Below are 7,542 nucleotides of genomic sequence, written 5' to 3' on the forward strand. Positions count from 1 at the left end.
AGGAATGAGGGCAGTTTGACATGGGAATTTCCCCTTCCCAGCCAGGCTGCCCCAGGAGTGCCCGCTGTGTGTGCCCTGGGCACACAATGCCAAAGCTGCACCACACACCCTGCCTGGAGTGCAGCTCAGCCTGCCCACAGAGAAAAGGAGCTTTAGAGCTCAGTTCCAGGGCTGTGGGTGCCCCCCATCAGGAGTCCTGTCCCCAGAGCAGGAGCTGGGAGCAGCACGGGGCTGATGAGGGCTCACCCTCCCTGCTGAGCCTCCCTCAGGTAAGGGTTTGTTCCCTTCTTGCTTTGCCCAGTGTGGAGGTTTGAAAGAGCTGGGGTTGGTGAGGGGGAAAGCAGGGCAGGGACATGGGAACCTGCTTCCTCTGCAGCATTCCATGAGAAAGGCAAAGGACTTTAACTCAGCCCAGGCTTTGACAAACTCTCCCAACCAGTGTGTGCTGTGGGCAGAGCTGTGCACAGAGGAGCCCAGAACAGGTAACAAACTGCCAGGTACTGCTCCAAGCCCTGGGAATGCCCATCCCAAAGGGGAAACCAGGCAGATGTACAGATGTACATCACAGGGCAGAGCTGCTGTGACCTGAATGGCCACCCTGTGTGTGGAGGTTTGTTAATATCCAGAGAGTCCCTCTCACTTCCCTTTCTTGTTTAAATCTGGGGGCTGTGTCTAATCTTGTCACCCTGGGTGAGAGGAGGTGCCCTGAAGAGCAGCTCCTCCAGCCTCAAATTTAAACTGAGCTCTGGTGCCTCTCTTAAATGAGCTGCCTGGGCTCTTCAAACGTTTGAAGGGGTAAAGTGAGGTGAGAGTAAATCCTTCATGGGTTTTACGCCACTTTAGTAGAACTTTGGAAAGCTCAAATAACATCCGAGGTTTGCTGCATAATTGAATCCTACATGAAGTGGCACAACTGATACAAGATTTTTAAAAGCTCATTAATGGCTGAGGTCAGAGATTCAGTTTTGGAAGTAATTTAGTTCCAGGTTCAACTTAGGTACTTAATAGAAGAAAAAACTTAAAATAGGAATCTTGGTACCTAGAACTGCTTGTGTAGCTGATGATCCAGGGAAGTTTGAAGCAATTCACTTTGAAATGCCAGTTTGTGAGAGCTGAGAGGAATTCTGAGGCACCAGAGTCACTTGAATAAGTTCCCTCAGGTTGGTGGAATGGATCACCACCACAGAAAATTCCATCCAGATTTAAGCTCCTAAATGAGTGGGAAGGATGTGAGATGCCTGGACAGGTTAAGCTGTTTTTCCCTGGAAATGAAACAGTGGGATATATGTAAAGGGAGTCCAAGAGGTCAACACTGCTCTTGCTTTTCTGTCTGGTTCTGTCTGGAACATAAGGACCTCCTGCAGGAACTGCATTAGGTGCTGAAAAATAAGAGGCAGAAAGAGCCACTGGGCACTTGGTGATGGTGTAATTTAAATACAAAGCCTTGCACAGTGTGGGAGCTCATCATAAATTCAAACTTAAGACTTTAATTTGCAAAAGGATCTGCAAATCGGCTTTATATTTGTCCCCCTTCAAAAGCCATTGTATATTCCCTCTGTTTCACTCCTTGCTGAGAATATTGAGATATTATACTCAGAACTTTTTTCCCTTCACAGATAATAAACTGGTGCCTGCCAATATAGCAATGGGGCATCTCTTGAGACTCTCCTAGAATCTGTGCTCCATTCCAACTCTGACTACAGCAAGCTGATGCTGTTACCAGCCCACAGCTCCACACTCAAAACTTTGCAGTCACAGAATTTATCCCCCCAATCCCCTCCTTCCTCTTCCATCTTATGAGCAGATGGGGAAACAGGCACAAAGAGGAGAATATTTGTATTATTATCATAGTATACAAAAAAGTGGAAAGTTGGGAACTCAGTTCAGCTATTTGCACTCTGGGGAATGCTTTATCACTTGACTGCACTTTCTAGGTCCTGCAGCCAAAAGCCTTTTGATTAGAACAGATCAGTTGGGTTTTGGGTTAAGACAGAATCTGCTCCCTAAGTTTACTCCTTGCTGTGAAATAGCAAGGAATGAATGTACTGAATGCTGGTCTCTGACCTTGGTAATAAGTTGATTTAATTGGATTTGATTTTTCAAATGTAACATCTCAAGTCAGCCATAAAGTCTGGAATTAGCATAGCACATCTCGGCACAGGAGAGATTTTCAAGCGGCAGAAGGAGATGAAGTCCGTGCCCAATGAATTTCAAATTACACTGAGGATGAACTCAGCCATATGCATGTCAAACCCAAATTGGGCAGGCTCTGAGTGCAGCAGGCAGCACAGTTATTAATGGCTTACATTTGCTATTAGGAATGCAGAGTAGCTGCTTTGCACCCAGTTTGTTCTGACGTCTCCTCACATCAATGACCCATGTGACGGGTCAATAATTCACTCCGTGCACTCTGCAAGCCAAGAATGTCTTGCAAGTCAATTACGCTCATAGAAATAATTAGGAGCACAAAAGTAACTGGAGGATGGGGATAGAAAAAGCCTTGCTGGTGAAATATTGCATATCCCAGGCAAAGCAGAGTGTTCCTGCCTTTAGATCTGCAGCTCGTGCTCCCCAGCACCTTCAAGGGCACTGAGCGTGCCCCTGACAGCAGGAAATGGCCTGAAAAGGGGCAATTTGCAGTGCCAGTGTTTCAGGCAATAATCAGGTTCCCGTGTAACTAAAAGCTATTTTCTTTCTGCAGGAGATGTATGAAAAAGTAGGACATTAGGCAAATAGCTGCCTGCTGAGATCTGAGCCTCAAAATTGTTCCTGAAATTTGTTTAGCTTCCATGGCATTAAACTGTAATAAATCCCAGGAACATTTTAACCAATCTGCTGGGCACAAGCAGACTCTAATCCAGATGGACAAAATCTGCTTCATCAGACCCTGTATGAAAGAGCACAAAATGCCTTTACCAGCTCTGGGTTCAGCTGGGAAGTTCTGAAGCCAGGCTTCTCCCAGCCTAAGTCTTGGGCTGAGCCTAAAGGCCACAGCAGGGGCTGAGGCTGTGCTGTGCATCCCTGGAATTTGGGGTGTTATCCACACCTTGGGGAGGCAGCCAGGGAAGGCTGAGTGATGGAAATTGCTGAGGTGAGATTGGAATGGGACTGGATGTTGTTGAAAATCTTGGGATCAGGGGCAGGACAAAACCCTCAGTCCCAGTCTGGAGCACCTGTGATGGGCAGGAATCCTCCCAGCTGCTGGTGTCCGGTGTGTGACTGTGCAGCCTGGGCTGGCTCAAGGGGGAGCATCACCCTGAGGGGCCAGCAGGGCCAGGCAGCAAAAGGGGAGCAGGGAAAATCACCAGGGAGTGGCTGATGTGCTTCAGCTCAGCTCGTACCATGGGCAGCCAAAGGAATTCACAGGGCAGAAAACCTGTGTTATCCAAAGGAAAAGTGCATCTGTTCAGGAATGCAACAAATCCTTTCCCTTCTGAGCAATTCTGTGGGGTCACCAGAGGTTTCTTTGCTTTCTGGAGGTGCAGGGAGAATTAAGAGGCTGCATTGTCCCCCCTGATCCTCCCATTCCCTGTGGTGCCACTGTGGCCCAGCTGACTTTGGCTGCAGATATCAGGGAGGGCCTTGATGCTTCTGAGGTAAAAAGTGAGTTCAGAAGCTGAAGTCCAAAATGTCTATTAATGGAGAGCAGGTCTGCAGTGATGTTCCTTTCAACACATCTGCTGGGAAGCTCCTGAATGAGAGGCAGGACACACTGAGAGGAACCTGGCACATGACCATGAAACACAGGGTCTGTTACTACTCCTGTCTGAGACACATTGATCCTACACACAGAAATTCGGGAAACAAGGACAACTCAACTGCAAAACAAAGCCAGATCCAAGCAACAGCAGAGCCAGGGACAGACAGAACAGTAGCAGAAGAACTAAGAGTAGAAAAGCCCTCTGTAAACGATGTATTTGTGGGATTTACTATGAAAGTAGTGTTATTTAAAGAAGGGGATGTGAGGTGCTAAGTCATGAGCACAGAACTCAGGCTGCAGTGCAGCCTTTAATCCCTGGCAGGTGAGACAGGCAGAGCTGGGAAATGCTTCACACACAGTGCAGTGCTGCAAATGATCCAAGGGAAGAGTTCCACACTCACTTTGATCTTCAGAGAAAGCCTTCCTCACTTTGGTCTGTGTTTGCATGAGGAAAGAGATAAAATGTGAAAGAACTGCCTTCTGTGGGAAACAAGTCACAATAAATTCTATTTATAGCACAGCAGTGCTCCTGAAAGGTCCCAGAATCCCTGACAGCTTGCCCAGGGATCACTGCAGTTACTACTGAAGCAGCTGTAGTACTCTAAAGGGCAGGGCAGAGGTGCTGAGCAGTAAAACAGCACCTGCTGAAACCCTGGCCTCAGCCCTAAAATAGCCTCACACTTGCATGTAAAGTAGAGAAATGATTCTTATTTCCTTTGCAGACAGGGACCAGGAGTTAGAGAGGGATGGAAACATCTGAGCACACAGAGTCAGGGCCCCAGCTCAGCAACTGCTGTTTCCAGGCCAGTGCATCCTCCCATGAGCCATCTCAGGGGCTGGGCAGTGCAGCTCCCACCCATCCCATCCTGCTGTACATCCCCAAGTCTTTCCTCTCCAACCCTGCTGTCTGGGAAGTGCTCAGGGGCTGCCATTCCCAATGGAAACCTGGCAAAGCAGGATTTGAGTCTGGCTGATCCAGAGCAGTGTGACAGACCTCTGTGCCCTGCTTGGGCTCATGGCACCCAGCCAGCCAGCACAGGGGCAGTTTAGAAACCAAAGTCACCTTGGTGAGCACCAAAGGCTGGAATTACAGCCTTAGGTCAGGACAGTGCTCTTCACATTCCATGGAAACATTCCCTGCCTGGCTGCGGTTTTCCCTGGTGCTGTGAGCAGAGCAGAGATGGCAGCAGAGCAGTGACCCCAGGGTGGCACTCACACCAGGGCTACCAGCAGCTCTTTGTACCCCAAAACCCCAGAGCAGCCCTTCCTGCTGCAGTCCCACACGGGACTGGGGTTTCTTTGCCTTTCCCTTGGCTCCCATCAAACCCTGCCCTGAGGATGCAGCGTGGCCATGGCAGGGCCAGCCAGGCCCTCGGGTGTGCTCTGAGGGCCCTTCCCACGTCCCTGCTGCAGAGCTGGAACTGCTCTCTGAGCTGCCATGGGGGCACTCTGTCCCTCAGCATTTGCTGCCTGGTTTCTGTCCTTGTGCAGAGCCCAGACACAGGGGCTGCAATGCTGCTCCTGTGCCCTGAGGGAGCAGAACCCTTTCCCAAGGCTCTGAGGTGACCCAGCAGAGGGGTTGCAATGCTGCTCCTGTGCCCTGAGGGAGAAGAACCCTTTCCCAAGGCTCTGAGGTGACCCAGCAGAGGGGCTGCAATGCTGCTCCTGTGCCCTTTCCCCACCCTCTGAGGTGACCAGTGCTGAGTTCTCTGCCCCCACCGCAGAGCTGGGGCCTGGCTGGGGCAGCACCACAGCAGTATCAGATAAATCCACCAGCACTTTGGGAATGAAGCCTGGACAGGGGCAGAGCTTTCACCTGCCAGGCAGTGCTGGGTGCTGAGGGATCTGAGAGCAGAGCAGGGTTAGACCTGTCCCTGCTCACAGGTGCTGCTGCTTGGCAGAGTCTGTCCCTGCTGTGTCCCCAAGCCCAGGACCAGCTGCCTCTGGGCTCTGCAGCAGCTGTGACTGACACCTGACATTGCCAGCCTGGAGAAACACCACGGCAGTTAATGATTCAACCCTTAAATGCTCAGCAAAGAACACAGCATGGGCAATGTGCAGAACTGGCTCACATGACTCTGCCCCTTTCCCCTGTGGCTTTTTGGGGGTGTTTGTGCAGCATTTGCCTTCCAGCCTCGCTGCTGAGGGTTCACTGCATTCAGATCAATCCCACATGTCCAGGTGAGAACCCATTTCCATCTGCCCTTCTCACACATTCACAGGGCAGTGCCTTTGTCTGGCAACACAGAGCAGAAGCAGCCACACAAAACCTGCCTTTCTCCATTAAACATTTCAGCTAAAAGCAAAAGCCTTTATGTTCAAGGCTCCTCAGCCCATCAAAATCAATTGTCTTAAAGTAGAACAGAAATCTAGTGCAACACTGGAGTTAAATCCCTATTTTTTTTTCTCATGCAACCACACCATGTCCCACACAACTCTACTGCAATGAGAATTATTTGTGGGGATTTTTTGGCCAAATTAAAAATCCCAAAAGATAGAATTTGCTTGAGAAATTATTTCTTCTAGACAGCAATTTCCTACTAAAACCTGAATATTTTCAGTGGAAACCTATTTGTCTGAAAATAGAAATGAGTTCTGCTGAGAAATCCTGCTGGAGAAACAGCTCAGCTCCCAGTTCTCTGTGGGCAGAGGCAACATCTCAGTGTGGCTGCACCTGAGCTGGTGCCTGGGAATTCCCTGTCCCAGCAGAAGGTGCAGCAGGAGGTTCAGGCCAGCCATGGAATTTACCTGGCACTGCAAAAATACCCAATTATGATGTTTTCCCTGGTGCCTGTGAAGGGATTGTTGCTGAATGCTGGCAGATGGTTTTGTGCAGCCAGAGGTGTTTCCAAAGGCCAGGACAGGAGGAAATTCTGCTGTTCCACTCCCAAACCCTTCCCAGGTTTGTGTATGGGATGTGTCCTTAGCTCTCAGTCTGCTGGAGCCTTTAGCTTTCCCCCAGCAAATGCAGCCCTGGATTAATTTCTGTGCAGCACTAATTACAGTATTATTAATTGCTAACAATGACAGTAATGTCTTTATTGCAATAAATCCTTTATTTATACATCTGAGGTAAATATTTTAACCTTTGAGGACCCCAAACCCTGCTAAGGTTTCAGAAAACAAGATTTGCTTGAGTCCCCAGTGCTGCAGTGCCTGTTCTTTCATTTATTCACTGGCCTGTGCTCCCATGGGGGAATTACTTCTTCCCCTCAAATCTGGGGGGGAACTGCAGCCCCTCCCTTCAAACCACGTGTACAGGGCACAGCATTCCTGGCTGGAATTCGTGACTGTTTGTTATCACAGAAATGTGATGGAAGTGGCTCCAAGGGGCACCCAAGTCACACTGGGGCTGCTCAGCAGCAGCACATCAGCCCCAAACCCTACAGAGCAGGTACCAGGCACAGTGAGAGGGTCTCATGTAAGGCAGAGGGGCAGAACCCCCGGGCAGGGTAGGGCAGGGCAGCACTTCTGAGGTGGCTGAGTCCCTTGAGCTCCTGTGGAGTCCCTGCATCCCACAGATGTCAGAGCTGGCAGGGTTCTGCTCCAGAGAGTCAGGACATGAGGAGAGGAAGGGAGGGGACAGTCCATGTCCTGGTGATGGCCCTGCTGGCCTGGCTGGGCCAGTCCTGCTTCGTGCAGCTCTGAGGCAGGAGGAGGAGACCTCTCCCTTCTCCCTGCTCACACAGAGCTCTGTGCTCCCACAGAAATCTGGGCTGGGACACGCCTCTTCCAAGGATATTCCATTTTCCCAGGGATATTGTGGACTATGCCCCCAGGCAGGCAGGCAGGTGTCCCTCTGCCTGTCCTGATGGAAAAGGGAGCTCAGGGAAATCACAGTA

The 7,542-nt window shown here is 50.1% G+C and overlaps 1 protein-coding gene across 1 annotated transcript in view; it reads left to right on the forward strand.

Annotated features, from left to right (window-relative positions):
- The window catches only part of KCNJ1 (potassium inwardly rectifying channel subfamily J member 1), a 17,978-nt gene that overhangs the window by 2,851 nt on the left and 7,585 nt on the right, over positions 1–7,542 (forward strand). The gene's annotated exons all lie outside the window — the stretch shown is intronic.

Source organism: Geospiza fortis, unplaced genomic scaffold (assembly GCF_000277835.1).
Source record: "Geospiza fortis unplaced genomic scaffold, GeoFor_1.0 scaffold140, whole genome shotgun sequence".
NCBI lineage: Eukaryota > Metazoa > Chordata > Aves > Passeriformes > Thraupidae > Geospiza > Geospiza fortis.